Source organism: Rhinoderma darwinii, chromosome 13 (assembly GCF_050947455.1).
Source record: "Rhinoderma darwinii isolate aRhiDar2 chromosome 13, aRhiDar2.hap1, whole genome shotgun sequence".
Lineage (NCBI taxonomy): Eukaryota > Metazoa > Chordata > Amphibia > Anura > Rhinodermatidae > Rhinoderma > Rhinoderma darwinii.
This window is the reverse complement of record NC_134699.1, coordinates 9,873,112-9,898,287: the sequence shown is the minus strand read 5'-3', so window position 1 is coordinate 9,898,287 and position 25,176 is coordinate 9,873,112. Positions and strand designations below refer to the sequence as shown.

At 42.2% G+C, this 25,176-nt stretch overlaps 1 long non-coding RNA gene across 2 annotated transcripts; it reads left to right on the top strand.

The window, feature by feature from the left end:
* Window positions 1–423: 423 nt before the first annotated feature.
* LOC142665514 (uncharacterized) lies at window positions 424–24,719 on the top strand. Of its 2 annotated transcripts, none has more exons than XR_012851519.1 (3): window positions 424–508; window positions 2,494–2,636; window positions 24,444–24,719. It is a non-coding gene; the product is annotated as an uncharacterized LOC142665514 (long non-coding RNA). The 2 variants fall into 2 exon arrangements; XR_012851518.1 differs by lacking the exon at window positions 24,444–24,719 and adding an exon at window positions 4,112–4,595.
* Window positions 24,720–25,176: the final 457 nt, after the last annotated feature.

The window sequence follows — 25,176 nt, the reverse complement described above, 5'->3', positions numbered from 1 at the left end:
ATGAATAACAGGAACCATATAATAAGTTGCCCTGAAAAAAAAATCTCCCACTTCCCTTTTATAAAGGGGCCAAAAGCAGTTTGTATAATAACGCCCCGCAAGACATCCTCCCCCGCAGGCTCCTGGCACGGGTGAGATGAGCCCGATTGGGAAAGTGTATCTGATCTCTGATGGCCCTGCATGCTTCTTACTTCCCGGCCTGCAAACCTGTGCTGGATATATCCAAAAACACTTCATTTCCAGGCTGCTCTTGAGATGTATCATAACATGGCTTCACTAGCGCAAAGAGAGACCAGGAGACATCGTTTATTTTATGCTCCATTAATCTGCCCCTGGAATCTTGTTCTGTCATAAGGGGAGCTATTAACCTGTGACCTAACAGTGACCCAATCCCTGTCATTGGCAGCCATCTTTCCTGGCATAACCTCTCCAGAGTGTGGCTTGCTAGCCAGGGACAGGGGGCGAGATAAGAAGAACAAAGACAATTGCTTTCTCCTTTACTTTTCGGGTAAGTGACCTTGTTATGACCCTGTCCTGAGGAGGTCATGGATTGGGCAATGAGGATCACACAAAATTCTTCGCTTACTAAAACAAAAAGTTTTGAAAAATGTCTTTGTGTTAAAATGAATTATTTGTCCTCTTTGTTAAAGGGTAACTAAACTTTTAAAAAACTTTTGACATGTCAGAAGTTATGACCGGTGGGGGTCCGAGCACTAAGAACCCCACCGATCGCTAAAACGAAGCGGCAGAAGTGTTTGGGTGAGTGCTGTGCCGCTGCGTTTCTGATCGGCTTTCCTCGGAGCGGTGTATGGGCTCAATAGAAAGTCTATGAGTCCGCACACCGCTCGCTCAGATTTCCAAGAAAAGCCGATCAGAAACAAGGCGGCACAGGATTCACCCGAGCACTTTTGCCCCTTCATTGTAGCGATCAGTGGGGGTTCTTAGTCCTCTGAACTTCTTATAAAGTTTAGTTACCCTTTAATGCCGGGGCAGATATGTGTCTCTGTTAATTCATCCATCAGCACAAAGGAAGAATTATTTTTTTTACATTACGGAAATTTTTTCGTCGCACCTTAAATGCCCACACACTCAATTAAAAGGTGGTCCTCTTGGTCAGATCGGAGAGCGGCTAGAAAGAGTGTCTCTCACTCTGGAGGACCTGTCCTGTCCTGTATTACACAGACATTGTGTAATTCTTCATTTTCCCTGTAGTGGCACTGCAGGAGAACTGAACACTTAGGCTCAGTTCACACAGAGTTTTTTGACGCGGAAACCGCGTTGGAAAACGCACCAAAAAACGGCCGAAGATGCCTCCTATTGATTTCAATGGGAGGCAGAGGCAGTTTTTTCCCGCGAGCGGAAAAAACGGCTTGCGGGAAAAAGAAGCGACATGCCCTATCTTCCGGCATTTACATCTCCGACCTCCCAGTGACATCAATGGGAAGCAGAGAAAGCGTACTTTGCTGCATTTTTTGGCCGTGGCGCTCAATGGCCGCGGGCAAAAAACGCTGCGAAAATCGGCGTGCAGGCAGAGCAAAATCTGCCTCAAAATTCAGATTTTCAGCCTGCAAAAAAACTCTGTGTGAACCCAGCCTTAAGGCCCTATTACACCGGATGATTTTGGCTGGTACAGCAAGCTCCGATCAACGAGACAGCTCGTAGATCGGCGCTCGTTTGCTGCTGTCACAAGGAGCTATGGATGGGGACGAGCGCTCCTTACTCTGCTCGCTCGTCCCCATACATTAGTATCATATCGGCAGCGCGTCTTCCTGTTTACCCAGGGAGATGTGCTGCCAACAACGATAATATTTAACTTTTTTTTAAAACGATACAATCAGCAGATGATCGAGCGTTTGCTTTTTCATCTGCTGATCGCTGCGCTGTTTACACAGGACAATTATCGTCAACGAGGGTTATATGAACGATTGTTTGCCCGTTAATTGCCCAGTGTAAAACCCCCTTTCCTGCCAGGTTTCCCCACAGATTACAGCTGATCGTGGTGAGTCCCAGCAGGGGGACACTTTGTGAACATGTTATTGTCAAGGGATCCTCCTAACAAATAGGGATTGTCCATAGTGAAGAACCCCTTAAGTCCCTAGCGGTAACCACTGAACCACTGTGCTGTCCATTATTAATAATATTCCAAATAATTAAAGGGGCAGTTTTTTATTTGTTATATCTTTATCTCATATTTTTTTTTGGCCCTGCTGGTAATTGATTGAGATAATTCCATGATTAGATAACATATAGAAAGAGAACAATTATTCATTCACGGACCTGTCATCCGCAGCGCCTTGACAAAAACCTCAATAGTAGTTGCCTTGCCCTCCTTTAGCCCAAAAAAATCTGTCTGCTTGAGATCTGACATTTTAATAGGCAATTGTTAATGCTTTCTATTCCATTCTACTGCGGTGTGATTAAGATAAAAGATTTTTGTTGTAGTGGTATGTATGTGAAATATTGATTTTAGTTTTCTATTCTTTACAAACAAAGCGGATATACATCCAATATCTTTGATTAATATCTTAAGAGGCTCGTAGCCAGCGAGATAAGACCAGGAACAACAGGCAAAAACATGAGGAGCCGTTGACTCAAGGAGTTTCTTTATATAACTGAGATAAAAGTAGAAAATCCTGGTAGGTAACAGTATGAGCAATCAGGACTGGGAGCAGGAAGAGGACTGGCAGCCATATTTAGGGGCTGGGTAACTGAACTGTGTCAATTTTGCAGTCATATTATTATGATTATGGAGGTCTAGTGTGCATGTTCATTTCAATGGGGGAGGGGAATAAGCCGGTGTCGGAGGTGTCTGATCTCCCACGGGTACACGGGATCGGACATTGAAATTTAATATGCCTGATCCCGCTTTCCCCCGATGACATTTAAATAATGTATATGGCCAATTTTACAGCAGTTGCCATGTAATGGCTTTCTTCTAGCCTAGTAGATCATCCAAGGTTAGCAAAAATGTGATTGTGTTTAATAAAAAAGGACTCCATTGCAAAGAGGGCTCTAGCTGTGGAGGACTGGTGGCATCTGTGCATTACATGGATGCCCATTGAGACCTATGATTGCCTTGTAAAGTCTCATGGGACAAGATCAGCTGCACCGCCAATTTCGAAGGGGGGGGGGGGTTCAAGGCACTAGGAACAACCTCCCCCATGGTCACCTAGCTATACGGGGACCTGCTTGATTAAAATGGGTATTACAGAACTCAAAAGACAATTGCGGCTACCGGTTTGTGCTGACAAACCAGGGTAAGAAGTCTAAAGGAACCAACCGTTCTCACCCTTGACGTCCTCATGGAGGTATGAAGTTTCCCGGTCAGATTCCCAGGTTTCAGCGATCTGAGTAGTCACGGATTAGTAATAGGTGCGCTGCTGAGGATCTCAATACAATACTAAAACCAGTCAGGAGCCATAACCTGGAGGTTCAGATGAGGTCTGGAGGCCCAGGAGCACTTAGATTGGTCTGGTGACGTCATCAGGACTCACTTGTTGCCATGGCCGGGAGCAGAAAACCAGGAAACGCTGGAAGGTGGCAGGAAATCAGGACTATTACTTTTATACGTAGGCCATATACACTGCGACATGAGGCATTCATTGGTTCTATATGACCAGACATGGCTGGATTGAACTTTATGCCAATGTGTGAAAGTAACATTCACACAAAGTTCAATCCTATGGAGAAAACAATGGTAAATACCAACGGAAAATAATGTATACCTCATTTTCTCACAGTCATCACAGGAGAGTGGATGCGACACAATGGTAATATCCATTAAACAGAGAGATAATAAAGACTATTTATTTTACCAGCCAGCCTAGAAATGTATCTATGAAGAATTTCACCGTTTTGCTGGATGTTAGCCAGGTTAGGATGGCTCGAGATCATCTGAGGTCACATAAGGCCCTGTTCACATCATGTCAGAGCCTTCCGTCAGAAGGCAGGCTCCAATGTATGCCACTTGTATAGGCCTACGTCGCCCATAGGGTATATGTGCGGTATACATTTTTTAACTGGATGCCAAAAAGAAAGGTCTGCCGACACATACTGGCCCGGGGTCTGCCAACAGGATAGAATGATTGATCAATTCTCCGATATTTTGTAGATAAAACACCTATCAGCCCAGACTGTACACAGGTAAAACAGGAGGCAACAAAACCTTGAGACTTCAGTGACCAGGACGCGCTTCCCACAAGCAGTTTATGTGTAAGAGAGTCTCTTATGAAGACAGAATAATAAGTTATCAAAATGAATGTCAAGAATGTCCTTATCAATTCACCTAGCAAAGAAAAGAGAACTGGAAAAATAGAGGTGAATAAACAGTCTTATCCGACTGTACCTGCCAGACTGTCTCGCTTTAACAAACATTGCTTGTTGCCATGCAGGGCAGGACTGTGTGTGCTCACAATGCCTGGCAGAGCCCCATGCCCCGAAACCCTGAACACCGCAGGATGGTTGACCTTGTGGAAGGGCAGTCGTGACTCAGGGTGATATCACACACAAGGTGTAGCTCTGAATTACACCACTTGCATGTGTTGGGGGAGTTTAGGCTTGGTTAAAAAGTAACCTGGTTTCATCATAGACTATATACATCCAAGTAGTATAGTTTCTGTACAGTTTCTGTATAGTTCAATGCTGGATGTGTGATGTGACGACCAGGTGACTTCACTGCATGACAACCATTAAATGACTAGTTGTATAAGATGTACTCAGTATTAAAATTGGCTACATTGTATTACGTATGGATCAATCAGATCATGGGAATGATGATAGCAGCAGAAGAGGAGTGTGCTGAACTTGTAGGAGGCAGTGACTAATTCACGCATGTTAGATAGTGTCAGACTGACCCACCAGAGGATCCAGGCTCTGACATAATAAGGCTTCGTTCACATCTGAGTAGGGACTGAGCTTTCCGTCAGGGGAACCTTTGAACGGAATACAAACAAACAAACGGAAACCACAGGTTTCCGTTTGCATCGCCATTGATTTCCGGTGCAAATGGTTTCCGTTTGTCACCGTTTTGTGACGGTTCTGTCGTTTTGACAGAATGAATAGCGCAGTCGACTACAGTATTGCTCCGAGTCAAAACGACGGAACCCTTACACAATGGGGACAAACGGAAACCATTTGCACCGGATCTCTCACCATTGAAATCAATGGTGATGAAACGGAGACCTATGGTTTTCGTTTGTTTCAGTTTGGATTCCGTTCATAGGTTCCCTTGACGGAAAGCTCTGACAAGACCCATGAACGGAGCCCTGACGCAGAAGTGAACGAAACAGAGTACATTTAGCCAAACTAGAGCTATATGGTTTGCTGACCAAAGACATAAGATATCTGGTTGATAACTCTTGTGTGGCTGCCAACCATCTTCCCCATCGTTAACATGCTAATTTAGTTCAGTTTACATGTTGATGGGGATAAGCGGCTGCCAGACACAACTGATGCGGCTTATCTGGAGGAAAGCATTATAATCAGTCGGATAAAATTCAACCTTTCTTTTCCATGTTCCCTCCAACGGGGCACGTCCGTAAAGACTTTATCTTGTTGGCGGATCAAAAATGGTGAGATCGACTTCTAAAAATCTCATGTCTATGGCCAGCTTGACACTGGCACTCCCTGGCATATGTCTAACTGCACCCCAGTGCTGACTCCGTAGCCCAATATTTAAGGAGCGGAGGAGGCTATGAATATCATGAGTATGCGCACAGCTCCACACTGACCTGGTCTATGTGATAACTCATATCCCTTATGTTTCGGCCCCTTTTAGGCTCTGCTTTCCTCACACTTCTGTCACCTGTTTGCAATCATTATAATGTCTTATGTAGTAAAGCTGTGAGCAGCTCTGCAGGAAGCGAGGCTCTATATACATCCATAATAGCGGCTGTGCACCTGCGAGGACTGGCATTCAGTATTACTGGGATGATGACAGAGAATGATTACTTACACAGAGGCTTCATTTCACCAATTTATCCCCAAATTGACACTCTCGGTCTACGTAAGATAAGTTCACACCTGCCATGTTTTCCGTATTCTGAGCATTGCAGTATTTTACAAAGCTCCTATATTTCTGGAGCAAATCTACTAATATTGGTGCGCTGCAGAGCGGTATGCCTGATGGGGGTTGTTCCTGGCATAGCTCACTCCACTTTTCTGCGCAGACTCGCTTTCTTTCTTCCGATACTTATGGAAAATGTGTGTTATTAGGCTCTGTTCACATCTGCATTATGGTTTCCAAAAAATGGAAAATAACGTTTTTTTTAAGCTTCAGTTGTTCTCAGTCCGGCTCCGTTCTGTCAGGTTTCCATCTTTTTGTTGGAATTTGTTCGAAACAACAGCGTAGTCTGCTGCGCCATCTTTTCGGTGCAGAGTGACGGAAACTTGATGGAAAGAAGCTTTCCGTTTTGTTTTTTAACATTGAAATCAATGAATGACGGATATGAACGGGATTTGTTTTTCCTACTTCACATTAATTCCTACATCCAAAAAAAAGAAAAGTAGATAAATACATGTCCTATCTTTTTGCGGTCCAGGCTCCCGGGCAATGCACATACCGTGGAAACCACGGTCGTGTGCATGGGCCCATTGAAATGAATTGCGGCCGCAAAAATACGTTCGTGTGCATGGCACCTAAATTTCACAGATCCATTAAAAACCGAAGGGCCAACACAGATGTGAACAGAGCCTTACATTGATAAGTTTTCCCCAGTGTTGTTTTCTCTTGTTCACATTTGTGTTCGGCAGTCCCTTGTTCTGCTCCATCAGAGGAGCAGAACAACGAAAATGCCGGAAGCGCAGGTTCTGTTGTGCAACGGAAGCAACTGGCTTCAGACGTACCCATTGACTTTAATGGGTTCCGTTGGGGTGTTGGAGGTTTTAGCGATATTGTTTCTGGTAATTTCAGCGGTATCTGCGACTGGGGCCCATAACGGAGCCTCCACTACAGATGTGAACAGGGTCTAACCTGCAGCACGCGCTATGCCTGAAGGTTTTTTTTTTTTACCATTAATCTCAGACATTTTTGACATATCCACAGAAGAAATCATAAACATCTTATAGGTGCAAGCCCCATATCTGGGACATAGACATATGTGGAGAACAGAGGTCCCACGAGCCCCATCTCACCTGATGAGGGGGCTGCCGCATCCAGGTAGAGAGTGAATGTGTACGGCACTCTCCATTCACTTCTATGGGCGTTACGGTACCAGCTGACCGCACTCTGAGTGTGCCTGTGGATATGCCATAAGTGTCTAACATGGAAATACCCCATAATGGGATAGAAAAACAACAACCTGCAGGGATAGAGCATGTTGCAGATTAGAGAAAATTCAAATAATAAATCATAAGACTAATAATAATAATAAAAAAAATTAAAATAATAAAAAAACAAAATTGCAGCAAAACTTTTCTTAAATGGAAACAAAAGTAAGTCTGCAATTAAGGCAAAGCTGAGGTCAGAACCTGCAGGTATTCACACACATTTATTGCTGTGGTTTTTGAGGCAGGATCGTGGTGCTGGTGCCAAGTGAGTACTTAGCAATGCCATGTACTGTACAGCAGCACAGAGGGATTTAGGTCTGTATCACGGGGTAAGCCATGTGTTATTTTATGGTGCATTTCTGTAGAACTGGAGGCACATGGAGGTACAGCATGGGCCTATAGTAGGCTATGGGCACTGTATTTGGGATATGTATAAGCACGAGTCCCATTTCATTCCATAACAAGAAACACAGGACCACTAAATAATTAAAGGTTGTCCCAATACCTTATACCTCACTAGGGCTCGGGATCCACCTCTAGTAACTACAGCAGGCCGCCCGGTGTGACATTGAATCCCATGGTCGCCCACCTCTACGAATTGGCGTCCTATAATATCACATTTCCTCGCTGCTTTGGAAATGTGTGGCCATCCGCATATATGTAGGGGACGTCCAGTTGGTCTAAGTTCACAATTTGGTTCAGATCTAGGAGTGGATATATGGATTGGAGGACATTGATTTATGGATTTGCAGCAGCCCCTCTTGACCTATCATAGTCAACATCAGTACAGATTTACAATGGACGTCAGCCGTCTTCAGACTTTGGACGTAGATGATGGGAAATCACAAGGATGTTTTGCAAGCCTCAGAGTCACTTTACCAGTACGACTTGGGACGTGGCAAGAGAAAAATAGTTTACCTTAGCAATTACAAACAGTGAGTGAAACCAGCGTGATTGCAGTACGGGAGGGAGCAGGCGGGCGGCCTGGTACTGCCAGTTACGAGAGGTGTTTACATACTCCACCTCAGGCCATAAACCGCAGTGTGACAACTTCTGTTAATTGCAGGCCACTGACACGCCGGCTTTAAGGAAACCTGAATTATGACTATGAGCAATGTTCTATGATGGCACAGACAGCCCCAAGGACTGTGGATTACTCTACAACTCGGTTATATACTGTAATGAGTAGCAGGGTAGCCCTAAATGTACCAACTGACAGGGACAGATTACTACTGTGTGTTTATATAGTTGTTGTAACATTGTCACATCATTACCCCGCACATATCCCATTATATATCTTTCCAACCTAATCCAGGGGCTGGATGAGGAACGTTTAGGGTATGTGCACGCGGCAACGCCAAATACGTCTGAAATTACGGAGCTATTTTCAGGTGAAAACAGCTCCTGAATTTCAGACGTTTTGACAAGTGCACGCGTTTTTCGCAGCGTCCATTACGGACGTAATTGGAGCTGTTTGTCTATGGAGTCAATGAAAAACGGCTCCAATTACATCCCAAGAAGTGTCCTGCACTTCTTTGAGGCGGCCGTCTTTTGACAGCGGCGCGTAAAAAAAACCGTTTGGAGCCGTTTTTTCAGCCGTAATTCCAGGCGTAAGAAGCCTGAATTACGTCCGTAAATAGGGCGTGTGAACATACCCGTACTGGAACATTTACCATATTCTTGAATGGCTTTTCTCCATACGTATCCAGCAACGCAACATCGGCGGCAAGTTACAGTAAAATTGTAATTGCACCGCAACGGTCGCAATGTTGTCAAAAATTTCCCAAGTCTCTTGAGAGTTTTTTTCCCATAGGAAACACTGAAGTTGAGAATTTTACCGCAACTTGCAATCCAACATCATGTCATTGTGTAAACCTGGTATTAATGTCTATCACTTAGGCCTTGTTCACACTAAGGAGAAATCCATTGTGGATTTGGCCCAGATTCCGTGGCAAAAATCTGCAGCAAAAACAGACGCGTTTCTAGACGCAGATTAGCCCCATTCGATGGGGTTAATCTGCGATGCTGCTTTCAGGTGGAATACGTGCCAAGAAGTGACACGTTCCCTTTATTTTCGCGGACGCACTTTTCAATTCTGCCTGCTGAACATTGATCAACGGGGCCGTTTCCGAATGAAAACAATAGGAGGCTTTTTACAAGCAGAATTTACACTGATTCTGCGTCAAAACCGCCGCTTATTTTACGCCGTGTGAACATATACTTATCAGGAATAGTACCGTTTCTTTTAATAACTCTGGTATTGTATTATAGTCTTATATTCCCAGAGGAACTTATTGATGGCTTCTCTCTGCTCAGGTTTCTGCCTTTATGAAATTCTACTTTATACGTGAACGCGATGCTGGATTATCAGTACGCCGGTCTTCTAGGCTAGACTTGTAGTCATGGGTTACCGCAATTGTTGCGTGTGAATCTTCCCTTAAAATAACAGATATAAGTACTGGGTGGAGTATAGGACATATAAGAGCCGTAAGGTGCCGGAACTCCCACATTATTTTATTGGGGTACGAACAGATCACATGATCCTTTTAGGACTTCACTTTTCTCTAGTATGTAGCTGTCAAACATAAAGGCATGATTTATATAAAGTTAAGAGCAAATCCAAATATTGTATCACAAATGGATCAGGAGTTGAAATAAAAGAATAAAAAGCAAAATGTCAATAATGGGCAAACTGGCAGCTATGGGCATCAGGCAAAATAGTCAAAACCATCTATAGACTGCCGTAATATAATCTAAATCCTGCTGGACCACTGGATTATCAGATATTCTGAATTATTGAACCTGTTTTCTGGGGTTGTGTTCACATTAATGGTCTTTGTGGGCCCAGTTCTGGAAATTTCAGACAATTGAGCGATGGTGGACTAAAATGGGACATTGGACTATTTATCTTTTTTCTATATATAGTCTAATATTCTGCCATAACAAGGCTCTGCTTACACCTCCCATTGTGGTGTCCGTTTATAATGCACAGCCAGATCCGTCACACGATGGATACCACTGGCGCCAGATGGCCCACATTGATGGAATTGGGGATAAAATGGGGTCTGTTATTAATCTGCGGTGACCCGCATTTTGATGGGAAGAATATACGGCACAGGACTAGCTGTATACATGGACTTGTACTAAAATGCTGGCAAATATTTCAGCGAGATCATCATTTCTATCCTGATAGGGAAACATTCTTGAATTTTTCGGCGAGTGCTGAGTGTTATATGTAGGTAAAGTTTCTTCATGGTCGACATAATTCAGGAGGTAGATGAGGGGAATAGTGAGATTTTAATAAAATATAAATGAAGTCTGAACCGTAATGAATCAGGCAAAGACACTTCGGCTCTATTCTCGGTGCAGAGTGTCGGATGATATAAACGCCCGTTTCGGTTACGGGCCATGTTTTCGTTTTTAACAAACATGTTTTCGTTTTTCGTTTTGCATCTGTTTTTTACCTGTCTGTTTTAAAAACAAATTATTTTAATGCCACAAACGGCCCTCTGTAGATAATTACACAGTGCCCCTGTATATAGAACTACATGGCCCCCCTGTATATAGCACTACATGCCCCCCCTGAATACAGCGATACGCAGCCCCCCTGAATAAAGTGCTACACAGCCCCCCTGAATAAAGTGATACACACCGCTGCAAGTCCGAAGTCAGAATGGCAACACTCGTCCTCCTCACATGTAATCTACGCTGTGGAGGAGGGGAGAGCGAGCGGCAGAAGACACGGCCGGCACTCAGAGTACATTCAAGTGACGGCCGTACTTTACATGGCTCCATAGACTTCTATGGGAGCCGTGCGGCCGGGAGAACGGCCCAAAATAGGGCACATTCCATTTTTTGACGGCCTGCTTTTCTTGCTCTTACTGCGGCCGTGTGACGGCAGTTAAATAAAAGTCTGCCACGCGGCCGAGTATCCCGGTCATGTGAATACGGCCTAAATGTGAGGGACCTGACGCTACTTAATAAAGGTCTTAAAGGGGTTGTACAGTGGATAATCCCATTTCGTTAGAACTGATCACAGAGTGTCCCCTTGATGAGGCCCCCAGCGATCAGCTGCAATCTGTAAGGCAAACTGACAGCAAGGGTTCGATTCCCCTACAGCGCCACCACAGGAGAAATGAAGCATTACACACTTCCTATTGTACTCAATGGGCTGTCCATGTACTGCAAGTAGCTGCTTCCTGCTCATAGATGAGAATCCTGAACTGGAGACCCCCCCCCCCCCCTTTATGCACTCATAATTTCCTAAAAGGTTATATGAAAATGAGTTTTCTAAACCAGGTAACCCTTAAAAAAAGAGGATTTCCAGCCAAAATGTAAAATTGGCCATATATTAGTGAAATAGAATTTAGAGCAGCAGCCAGATTTTATGTTTTCTTGACAGAGATATTGTCATTTTTGTGTATTGATGTGGCGGCCATTTTTGCGGGAAGCGCAGCCGTATTGGTTGTCACCTTTTGAATTAACTTCTTAGAAACTGCCGGTCGAATGTCGTTTTATTAGAACGTTCAATCGATAACAAAGTGACAATTTACTAAGAAATTAATTCAAAGATGACAACCAACATGGCTCTTAAGATAAAAAGGGGGATAAAAAAGAGAAAAAAACGGCGCTCCTCTAAGGTGATATCGTTCTGGTATTTGTAAGATAATGAGTAACTTAATGAATGGAGCTCACCTTGGTGAGTTGTGCAATGTCGCCAGCACAACGCTTGTACACGCTTGATCACACTGTGCTTGCCTCTGGAGCCATAACCGCATGGGGTGAATTCGTATCAGGAACTCCTCTCCTTGCGGTTTTGAAGTAATGCAGATTAGGAAGAAAAAGCTGCTCCTCTGAACGGGCGCTCAGGTGTGGATTGTACTGGTATCTTCACAAAATCGTCAGGGTGTATTTTCAACGATTTTATTATTAAAAAAAAACAATATAAAATTCGATTGCTGCAACGCGTTTCAACCACGCACTGTGGTCTTCATCAGGCATATAAATTTGGTTACAATACATCATCTTATATACTTGTATCATATGCTTCACTTCCAGGTTAAACTGGCAAGGTGAAGGTTCATCATCCGTTGAAACGCGTTGCAGCAATCAAATTTTATATTGTTCTTTTTTAATAATAAAATCGTTGAAAATACACCCTGACGATTTTGTGAAGATACCAGTACAATCCACACCTGAGCGCCCGTTCAGAGGAGCAGCTTTTTCTTCCTAACCAACATGGCTGCAATTCTTCTCCCAAAAAAGTCCGCTGCAAAAGGACAAAATAATTTCAGAACTTTGACCGATGCTGAGACTTCTGATTTACTAATACAGGGACAATTTTACATTTTGGGTGGAAATTTTTCTCTATACTGCAGCACAGTAAAAAAAATAGTGTATTACCGTGTTAGCCAGAGACAATATGTAAAATATGTTAAATACTTTTGTGTCAAAAAAGACAAAAGTATATTAGGTATGATACCTTTATAGGCTAACCATAAAACTTTATATATATATATATATATATATATATATATATATATATATATATATAGTTAGCCAGTAAAGGTATCATGACTACTATACTTTTGTCTTTTTTGACACAAAAGTATCTATACTGCAGCGAAATTGTTAACTTTCCAATGATGGTCACAAACTGCGGATAATTTACATTCTTAAACTCTTAGGCCTTGTTCACACGGTGTGTATTTGCCGCGTTTTCCGCACTGAAAAACACTTCAAAAACGCGTGCTTTAAGCTTCCCATTGACATCAATCGGAAAACGCATTGTAGTGCATACACCGCGTTTTTTTTACGCTCACGTGTTTAAAAAACGCGTTGTGTATAAAAAAAGAAGCATCAGGTCAATTCTTGGCGCGCCTAATTCCCATAGTCAATGGGAGTCCTGATTACGCGCCCAAAAAACGTGCCGAAAACGTGTCAAAAAACGCCTGTACTTTACAAAGCGCTTTGCGAAAACGCTAACGCTTTTGACGCGTTTACACGTCGGGTTTTTTAGCGCCGTGTGAACAAGCCCTTACCCAGTTTAAAAACAGGCCCACTGGAGTAAATGTGCTACAGGAGGCGCACGGCTCTTAATAAATTTGGTGCATCTTGGGCTGTCTGTGCGCCACAAACGAGCTGGTGTAGATTTATACTGCAATTTACACCAATTTCTGGTTATAGTCCACCTGTCAGGCTGTGGGTGGCCCCGCCTCGCTCACTAAGCCCCGCCCAGAAAAGTGGTAATAGCGGCATAAAATAAAAAAATAAAAACTTTTTTGCAAATGTTTGCCCAAAACAGGCATGTACCAACATTTTTGCCTTTCTCCTGCCAGAAGACTGGCGCAAATCAGAAAATAAATCTCTCCCGCTGTTCCTACTTGCCCGAGAGCAAATCATATAAGATGATGCAACTAGAAAATGACCTCATGTGACCTACGGGTAGGCAGCTACCCCCTGACCATAGTGAGACGTCTCATCTCCGGTAATAAATGGCTGTAATCCCAACATATAAAAATCGAAGAGCGAACAAAGCCTAATGGTCCTATTACAAGGCCCGACGTGGGCCACGTAAACAAGCGCCGATCAACTCATTGATCGGCGCTCGTTTGTTCCTTTCACACGGAGCAATGATTGCTCATGTATTGGGAAGAGCGATCGTTACTTCGATCGCTCGTCCCCATACATTTTCATTATGTCGGCAGCGCATCTCCCTGTTTACAATTATAACGATGATTTTTAATTCTGGATAAAAGAGGAGATCAGCCGATGAACGAGCATTTGATCATATGATCGCTCGTTTGCCCGATCATTGACCTGTGTAATAGGGCCTTTAGTCCTAATCTTCGAGACCTCTAAACAATTAGTACAGAAGAGAAGTGTAGATGATATAGAAACATTTATATTACTATTACAGGATTTTACCTGTCACCAGGAAATGGCGTTACCATTTTTACAAAAACATATGTTTATATATACATTCAACACTGCCATCTGCTGGCTAACTTATGATATTACATAGAGTATTGGTAAACCTTACTATTATTTAAAAATCTTTACTGTATAATAAATATATAATATACTGCCAGACGTCAACAGACTACAATACCCAATATATTACTACTATTATTCCCTAATTACTATGATACATAGACAATAAATACATAGACGGTAGATATATAGACAATAGACATATCGACAAAAAATAGACAATAGATAGATTGACAATAAATCGATAGGACCAATCAGATTCCACCTGTCATTTTTCCAATCCCCTTAGAAAACCTGACAAGTTGTTGTGGGTAAATAATCCACTTTCCATTTCCAGCACTTTTAAAAAATCTTCCCTATTAAAGGCTTTTGTAGCTCCAAAAAGATGTATTTCCCATTTTAGAATAATGTTATGCAGTGGTGGCCACACCTGACAGCCATGGTGGGAGGGGGTCCAGCACTGAACTGCTTTCCCTGATCCTGTAGTCATGAATTAAAAGGGTTGTCCAGGCCCAGGCAATTGATGACCTATCCACGGGATAGGTCATCAGTATATGATCGGTGGGGGTCCAACACCGGGACCCAGCACCGATCAGCTGCTCCAACTGCCTCCAGGCACCGGATGTCCGTGCCCGAAGCAAATGCCTCTGGTTACGAAATAGCGGCCGAGCTGCAGTACTGTTCAAGTGAATAAGAGCAGATTTGCTGTTATGCAGTATATGGAGCCATCTGTTTCTGTCTCTGAAAACGACATACCCTGCATAACACCTGGTTGCTGGAGGCAGCCGGAGCAGATGATCGGTGCAGGGTCCGGGTGTCGCACCCCCACTGATCATGTACTGATAACTTTTCCTATGGATAGGTAATCAGTTGTCCGTGCCTGGACAACCCCTTTAAGGGCCTTTTATACCTATCAAGTATCGGGCAAAGAAGCGTTTATATCATTCTTCTGTGTAAACAGGGCAGCGGTCAGGCGATGAACACGCAAGTGCTCGTTCATCGGTGATTGGTATCGTTTATGCAGCATGAAATATTATTGTAGTCAGCAGCACATCTCCCTGATTATCGCTGGTTCAAATCCCCTAGGGGGACTAATATGAAACGTTAACAAGAGGTAAATAAAGATTTTAGTAGCATAAAAAAAATAGTAGTTCAAAAAGCCTGCCTTTTCCCATTTTTTCTCTAAAGTAATGTAAGAAATAAAAAAATAAACAAAATTGGTATCGCCGAATAAGTAAAAGTTTGTGCTCTTACAAGATTATTTAACTTGCGCTGTGAACGGTGTAAAAAATTATGAAGTACGCCAGAATCGCTGTGTTTTGGTCACCTTAGCGCACAAAAAAATATGTAATAAAAAGTGATCAAATAGTCTTATGTGCCAATAAAAACTACAACTCGACCCGCATAAAAAATAAGACCTCACACCGCTCAATTGATGAAACAAATAAATAAGTTACGGCTTCCAGAATGTGGAGACATAAAACAATCTCTTCTTAACAAATAGTTTTTTCTTTGTAAAAGTAGCAAAACATTAAAAAAAACAATATAAAATTGAACTGCAGAAGAAAGTGAAGTTGTCTTTTTTACCGCATGGTGAAAGCTGTACAAACAAAACCCTAAAAACAATGGGAGGAATGAAAGTTTTTTCCAATTCCACCCCACAAATAACTTTTTTTCAGTACATCATATGGTACTTTACATAGTACCAATAGAAACTACAACTCCTCCCGCAAAAAATTAGCCTTACACCACTCCACTGACGGAAAAATCAAAAAGTTATGACCCTTGGGAGGCGTGGAGTGAAAAACGAAAACAATAAAAATGGCTGTGACGTCCGTCAAGGGGTTAAAGGAACATCTTAGGAAAAACGAATACATTGTGTTCTACCTAGTGTGGGGTCTGAGGGGGCGGAGCATGACACAGGGATTCTCTCTTTGATGTTCTCTCAATCCCTGTGTCATGCTCCGCCCCCTCATACTACGCGCTAGGCATAACACTAGGTTTGTGAGCTCATTTGGGCAGGACACCATTTTTTGGGGGGGTTTTTACTCCTATTTTATAGAAGATTATGGCACTATATGCATCGGAGCAAAAAATAATAATAAAAAATAACTTATTTGAACTTTACTCTTTACTGGTCATCTGGACTTTGGATACGCTGAATATGGAGGAAACACACAAAATGCAGTTCCTTACGGCCTCGTCGCTAAATCATTGTGGTAATTTTATGTGGCAGGACTTTGGGAAAATTCTTGCTCCCGGCATAGGCATCTGGAATATAAACATGCTCTCAGCTTAAAGGATTTTTACGCGTTTCGAGGTTCCTTACTTTTCCGTTCAAAGACCAGTTACATGAGATTTACAGCTGCTTTAAGACCACAGAATCTTAGAGAAGCTACCAATTATGTCACAGAGGGAGCCAGAAGCATCCCATTCAATGAAGTAGACCGCATATCTTTCCCTAGATCAAAGCCAATGCAGACGTGTGGTGGGAATGATGTCTATCAGACAGTCTTCTCCTGAATAATGTCATTACAGACACCAGCTTTGCATAAACTGGACCTGCCTTTGATTAGGCTTTTAAAGGCCCATTAAATAAAAAAGGACCAGATTGTTTGGTTTCTTGGAGAATGTATGAATTGGTATGGATGTGTCTCTAAACCCTTGCAGATTTTATAAACTGTTGTGAACTCTTGTGAAAAGTTAGAGGGATCGGAATAAGGCACTGTTCACATGGAGTATTTTGACAAGTTTTTTGGCGCGGAAACCGCTCAGCAAAACTCATCAAATACCGGCTGAAAATGCCTCCCATTGATTTCAATGGGAGGCGGAGGCGGTCTTCTTCCGCGAGCGGTAAAACCGCCTCACGGGAGAAAGAAGGGACATGCCCTATCTTCGCGCGGTTACGCCTCTGACATCAATGGGAGGCAGAGAAAGCGTATTTCGCTGAGTTTTTTTGCCCGTAGCACTCAATGGGCGCGAGCAAAAAACGCCGTGAAAATCGCGGAAAACGGCGTGCAGGAAGGTCAAAATCTGCCTCAAAATCCTGAACGGAATTTTTTAGGCAGAATTTTCCTCCTGCAAAAAAACTCTGTGTGAACACAGCCTAAGACGTTCAGCTTGGGATCCTCTAAAAATCAGAGCCTCGCTACGACACGTATTCCTGTATACATGCATCTGTAGAGTCCTTATCCCTGTGTGTCCTCTAATGTAATCAGCTGTAAGGAAGTCTAATAAGGAAGGTTGTTATAATATATTACAGGACGTGGCTAGTAGTTTCCACCTCGCTGTCAGGGACTGTAGGAACAGATAAGGGTCCTGGAGAGGCATCCTGACTCCAGCCTTGTGTTTCATCCCCTCCCCTCCCTCCTTTCTCTCATGCACCAAGTTTTGTGCCTGTCTTTTTTTTTTATCAGGGTACAGGCAGTCTGGAGCCAGAGTCTGACCTGGTGATGACAGACAGGCTGTGAGAATCTTTCTCCAGGTACTACGACCACCCTCTTTCCTCCAAGCATGCTCAGATAACAGCTGATGGCGCTGGGAAGTCTCCTCATCATTAGTGTAAGGAGGAGGTGACGCCTGGAGACCCCTGTCCATCAATATGCACCCTCCAATCCATAATACCTAATCTGTAATGCCCAGGCAGCACAATCAAACAATGGGGGCATATATTGTACAGATGTGCTGGGTGCTGAACAGGTCATTTATCACGTCTAGAACGCTAGGTTTATATACTGCCATGTAAGAGGATAGCTATACGATTTTAAGAATAAGGCCTCATGCACATTGTGGCCCTCACATGTTCCGTGTAAACCACGGGCCCATAGACATGAATGAATGAATAGGTGAAGTCATTTACCAATAAGTAATTGAAGGGTTATTCCCATCTCAGATATTTATGAGGGTCCCACCTATCAAGGAAACACCCTACTAGGGAATTGTATAAAGGTTATGTACACCTTTAAAATGTGTGTGTATATATATATATATATATATATATATATATATATATATATATATATATAAATGTCTATCAGTGTGCTTGGTGCAACTTTATAAATACTTTTTATTAAAAATTATTTTTACTTTCTGAGATACAGCTGATTTATATCCTGTATACAGAACAGCTGTATCTTGCACTGAGACCTAAATCCATCCGGTCGGCGGGACTGACGGGTTCAGTAACAGTGGGTCCTGCGTGTCTGTGTTCATAACTTAGATGTGATCGATAACAGGTGGATCCTTCATGTCAGAGACACGCTGGACCTGCTGTCACTGGACCCGTCAGTGAAGCTGACATGACAGATTCAGGTCTCAGCGCAAGATACAGCTGTTCTGTAAACAGGATATAAAGCAGCTGTATCTCAAAAAGTAGAAATCATTGTTAATAAATAGTATTTAGAAAGTTGCACCAAACACTCGGATACCCCCATCGTACTCTGTCCCTACCCCCACCACCACTTTATTCTCAGTTTAGCTGATATTTCATTGGCATAAACATATATCTCATCTTGATCTTATTATGGTTGTGAGACAAAGGTGAATCAGTGATCTGCAACCTGTGGCTTTTCAGCTGTTGAGAAATTACAACTCCCAGCATCATCTCCTGACAGCTGAATGTCCAAAAGCTGCAGATCACTGATCTGGAATATATTCAAGCTCACTTTCAAATGTGGCGAATCTTTAGATTTTGCTTGTATTGTTTTCAGATATAGTAATAAACCTTGTACATTTCTGGTTGGTGTTTGGGTCTTTTCTTAAATTCATTTTCTATGACATTATGCTGCATGGTATTTGAATGATGCAGTAGGCTTGGAGCTTTGCACTTAGTGGCCACTGTGTAACTTTGTATGTGGCCACTATATGTAACTATGTATGTGGCCACTATATGTAACTATGTATGTGGCCACTATGTAACTTTGTATGTGGCCACTATGTAACGTTGTATGTGGCCACTATGTAACGTTGTATGTGGCCACTATAACTTTGTATGTGGCCACTCTAACTATGTATGTGGCCACTATATGTAGCTATGTATGTGGCCACTGTGTAACTTTGTATGTGGCCACTATGTAGCTTTGTATGTGGCCACTATAAGTATGTATGTGGCCACTATAAGTATGTATGTGGCCACTATAACTATGTAAGTGGCCACTATAACTATGTAAGTGGCCACTTTGTATGTGGCCAATATAACTATGTATGTGGCCACTATGTAACTTTGCATGTGGCCACTATGTAACTTTGTATGTGGCCACTATAACTATGTATGCAGCCACTATATGTAACTATGTATGTGGCCACTATATGTAGCTATGTATATGGCCACTATATGTAACTATGTATGTGGCCACTATCTGTAACTATGTATGTGGCCACTATGTAACTTTGTTTTGTGGCCACTATATGTAACTATGTATGTGGCCACTATATGTAACTATGTATGTTGCGACTATGTAAGTATGTATGTGGCCACTATGTATGTGGCCAATGTGTAACTTTGTATGTGGCCACTATAACTATGTATGTGGCCACTATGTAACTTTGTATGTGGCCACTATGTAACTTTGCATGTAGTCACCATAACAATGTATGTGGCCACTATGCAACTATATGTAACTTTGTATGTCGCCACTATATGTAACTATGTATGTGGCCACTATGTAACGTTGTATGTGGCCACTATGTAACGTTGTATGTGGCCACTATAACTTTGTATGTGGCCACTCTAACTATGTATGTGGCCACTATATGTAGCTATGTATGTGGCCACTGTGTAACTTTGTATGTGGCCACTATGTAGCTTTGTATGTGGCCACTATAAGTATGTATGTGGCCACTATAACTATGTAAGTGGCCACTTTGTATGTGGCCAATATAACTATGTATGTGGCCACTATGTAACTTTGTATGTGGCCACTATGTAACTTTGCATGTAGTCACCATAACAATGTATGTGGCCACTATGCAACTATATGTAACTTTGTATGTCGCCACTATATGTAACTATGTATGTGGCCACTATGTAACGTTGTATGTGGCCACTATGTAACGTTGTATGTGGCCACTATAACTTTGTATGTGGCCACTCTAACTATGTATGTGGCCACTATATGTAGCTATGTATGTGGCCACTGTGTAACTTTGTATGTGGCCACTATGTAGCTTTGTATGTGGCCACTATAAGTATGTATGTGGCCACTATAACTATGTAAGTGGCCACTTTGTATGTGGCCAATATAACTATGTATGTGGCCACTATGTAACTTTGCATGTGGCCACTATGTAACTTTGTATGTGGCCACTATAACTATGTATGCAGCCACTATATGTAACTAGGTATGTGGCCACTATAAGTAGCTATGTATATGGCCACTATAACTATGTATGCAGCCACTATATGTAACTATGTATGTGGCCACTATATGTAGCTATGTATATGGCCTCTATATGTAACTATGTATGTGGCCACTATATGTAACTATGTATGTGGCCACTATGTAAGTATGTATGTGGCCACTATGTAACTATGTATGTGGCCACTATGTAACTTTGCATGTGGCCACTATGTAACTTTGTATGTAGTCACCATAACAATGTATGTGGCCACTATGCAACTATGTATGTGACCACTATAACTTTGTATGTGACCTCTATATGTAACGGTTTGTGGCTACTATATGTAACTATGAATGTGGCCACTATATGTAACTTTGTATGTGGCCACTATATGTAACTGTATGTGGCCACTATATGTAGCTATGTATGTGGCCACTATGTAACATTGTTGGCCACTATGTAACTTTGTATGTGGCCACTATGTAACATTGTATGTGGCCACTATATGTAGCTATGTATGTGGCAACTATATGTAACTTTGTATGTGGCCACTATATGTAGCTATGTATGTGGCCACTATATGTAGCTATGTATGTGGCTACTATGTAACGTTGTATGTGACCACTATAACTTTGTATGTGGCCACTATAACTATGTATTTGGCCACTATAACTATGTATGTGGCCACTATAACTATGTATGTGGCCACTATATGTAGCTATGTATGTGGCCACTATGTAACTTTATGTGATTTTATTATTTGGTGCAGTGTTTGTAAAATATCATATAAGTATTTGTCAACGCAAACCAACGTTTGTTTTTCTTATTGGGCAAAGTAGAAAATGCGCTGAGAAATTTTCTGCTACTTTTTAGTTGTTGTTTTCAATTATGGTCTTTGAAAGTTCTGTTGGACTACTATGAAAATAAAAGTAAAGTGCAGTACAGTCTCGAACATAAGTCATGCAGTGTTCTGAAGAAGTTTTTGCCCCTTCCAGACAGCAGGCTACAAATGCTTGCATTGCAGTCAGTATTCCAGTTAAACTGTCTAAACTGAAGGTATAATCTGCTGTCAGATATTCAGGAACGTCGGGAAAATCAAAATTCCTCCCAGGTGCTCTGTTGTATTTTAACTGCAGTTAATGATATTCTCATAAAATTGTATTAGAAAACTGCCAATGCCATCAAAATATTCCCTAATATTCTCTGAAAAATAGCTTCAAAGATAGAGTTTAAAGCGGTTGTACAGGATTAAAAAAAAAAATACATGGCTGCTCTCTTCCAGAAACAGCACTACACTTAATAATGGGTCGTGTCTGGCATTGCAGCTCAGCTCCATCGAAGTGAATGGAGCTGAGCTGCAATACCAGACACAACCCATAGACAGGTGTGGCGCTGTTTCTGGAAAAAGCAGTCATGTAAATGCCTTTAATGTGTATCTTCACTAAATAACAGTTTTGCCTTTTTTTTTTTTTTTTTTTTTTTAATAGAATTTAGTGTACAATTCTGCTGGTTGTCATTAAAAACGGTCAACAAGCTTCTTGTCAACACACTCCTAATATTTTAGCTGGGCTCCTATAAAACAGGGTCAGTTCGCTTTTATCAAATGAGATTACTGTACAGCGCCTGGTGTAAAGACAACACTTCCTAAAAATGCAAATCTCCAGAACAAGCTTTGTGCACTGAATCAACAGGGAATGCTGGGATATTTCAGCTCTGAAGACTGAAGAATAGTGAGTGCAGCTCTGGAGTATAATATAGGATGTAACTCAGGATCAGTACAGGATAAGTAATGTAATGTATGTACACAGTGACTCCACCAGCAGAACAGTGAGTGAATCTCTGGAGTATAATACAGGATGTAACTCAGGATCAGTACAGGATAAGTAATGTATGTACACAGTGACTCCACCAGCAGAATAGTGAGTGCAGCTCTGGAGTATAATACAAGATGTAACTCAGGATCAGTACAGGATAAGTAATGTATGTACACAGTGACTCCACCAGCAGAATAGTGAGTGCAGCTCTGGAGTATAATACAGGATGTAACTCAGGATCAGTACAGGATAAGTAATGTAATGTATGTACACAGTGACTCCACCAGCAGAATAGTGAGTGCAGCTCTGGAGTATAATACAGGATGTAACTCAGGATCAGTACAAGATAAGTAATGTAATGTATGTACACAGTGACCCCACTTTTTAGGTAGAATAATTCTACATGGAAACCATAAAATGGTGGAAACGGTCATCCTACTTTTTTTTTCTCCTTAGGACTAATATGATAACAACAGTTTTAAACGAATTCAAAATAATATCCTCCAACAGAATTAAAAAATAAATTTCCATTTCTTACTCTACTACGCTTAATTGTGTAATCTGTAGAACTGGTTTCCTGCGTGAACTCTGTAAGCAAATATGGACTTGTTCAATATAATGCTCTGTATTATTTTTAAATTTCTGAAAATTTCATAAAAACTTAAATTTAAAAGAGAAATATAGTTCTGTCCTTATAAGACAATTGTAGTACTACATGGATTGCTCGTGATGTCTACTTTCAAATTCAGTCGCTGAAGAGCTTACACTCCAATAATACAATACAAGGTGTGCTGAATCACCTGAGGGAATATTGAGATGAGAAAATGCTGTCGGCAGTTTCCTGTGGGAGGAGCAAGACGCGACGATCAATTGAAGGATGCATTGTAAAATCAATTCTCTGTATAATCAGGGCACTCCAAGGGTAAAGATGCAAAAAGGGAAAATAAATAAAAAATAAAACCTCCTCTTGCACGGCTGCTTGTAAGCAGAGTAGGTTCCGGGCTGGATGCAAACACAGCAGGATCTGGCCTCTCTGAGGCCAATATCCACCAGACATGGTTAGCATTTTGCAAACGCAGATGTTAACCCCGTCTGCTGCATGGGAGCCGACAATCCGTCTAGAAATCAATGAGTCCTTTCTTAACATCTTGCACATCCCTGACACGTGCTCGCTGGCACAAAATGAATACGGGTTTGCTCGCACTTTGCTGACAAACATATGGCTGTAAGCAAATTCTGCATTACCGATGAGAAGCCTATAATGAATATTTTATTCTTCCACATTTACACGCTAATAACAGCGTAAGTAAGAGCTAACCCCTTCACTGCCAGAGCAGGTCCTGTGTAGAGCGAAGCTCCGTTGAGTGGCCGGATGATGAAAACTAATTGAAATAGGAGAGGGATCCGTCAGAAGAACTGCAGGGAAAGCACCGGGGAAGATTTGTTGCTTATAGGCACTGATAGCTTCATCCGATTCATTGTTCCAGGATCTCACCAGAGGGCTAAATTAATTACGTTGTGCATCTGCATCTTAAAGACACAGTACCGTATAATATATGGAAGGCAGGGGTATATAGACGACGTAATAAAGGTATATAGGGACTATCATTATTATTTTAGTGTACATGTGCCATGCATCATAGTACGTTAAGCCTGCCTAAAAAAACATAGCATGCCGCATCGGATGTTATATAGTGCCCGAAATTCAAACTGACCGCAACGTAGGACTGTAGTTTAGTGCTGGTTTTGTGGACTATATATCTCAGCATGCCCCTCAGCAGGCACGTGGAGTGCCCACAATGGGCGACATGTAATTCCTACTTTCTCTTGTGGCTCTGTCCATGAGAATAGCTGATTACAAAGACTCCCACTAGTGGCCCCCCTCTACAATCAGCAGTTTGGGGCCAGCTATCCAAAGTGGACATTTCCTTTAAAGCCGCTTTCACACAGTGCAGATTTGGCAGGTATTTTGCATTTTGAGTGGAACCTAAACACAGAAAAAGTATAATAGAAAGATTTACTCTCTTTCAGCCGACCGCTATCCCACAACATCAGCTTGACCAACCAAGCCTGTTTATTTCAATGGGAAGATGGAGACGAGATGATGGCACTTCCGGCAGTGGCATATGTCCCGACACAACAAAGGATCGGGCATGGTAAACTGCAATGAGCCGAACCTGGATTGCCTGGCATCGGCCATCAGGAACCAGTCATGAGGCCTCATATACATTAGACTGGGAGCATCATAAGTGCCAACACCCTATAGAAAAATTCAGTCCTTTGTGACTACCATGGTTAATGGTTTCCTCAGACCCTCCAACTCAGATGTGAACAGAGCCATAGTTTGTAAAATTATAAAATGAGATAATTAAAGGGGTTTTCCCATGAGGTACATTTATGACATATCCACAGAATATGTCATAAATGTCAGATAGATTCTGGTCCAGCCTCTGGGACCCGCACCTTTCTCTAGAACACGCCCCCCTAAACCCTGTTCTAACTTTCTGTTCTCACGCTGCGTCCCGGCCACTTCCTGATTTCAAGGTCGGAAGTTACGGAAACCGCGTAAATCACTGAGCTGCGCTGTTTCCGTAACTCCCATAGTAGTGAATGGCAGTTCCGGAAGTAGCGTAGCATGCGAGCTATGCTGTTTCTGTAACTACTATTCAGTTCCACGGGAGTCACGGAAACAGCGCAGCTCAGTGATTTACGTGGTTTCCGTGACTTCCAAACTGGCCGGGACGCAGCGTGAGAACAAAAAGCT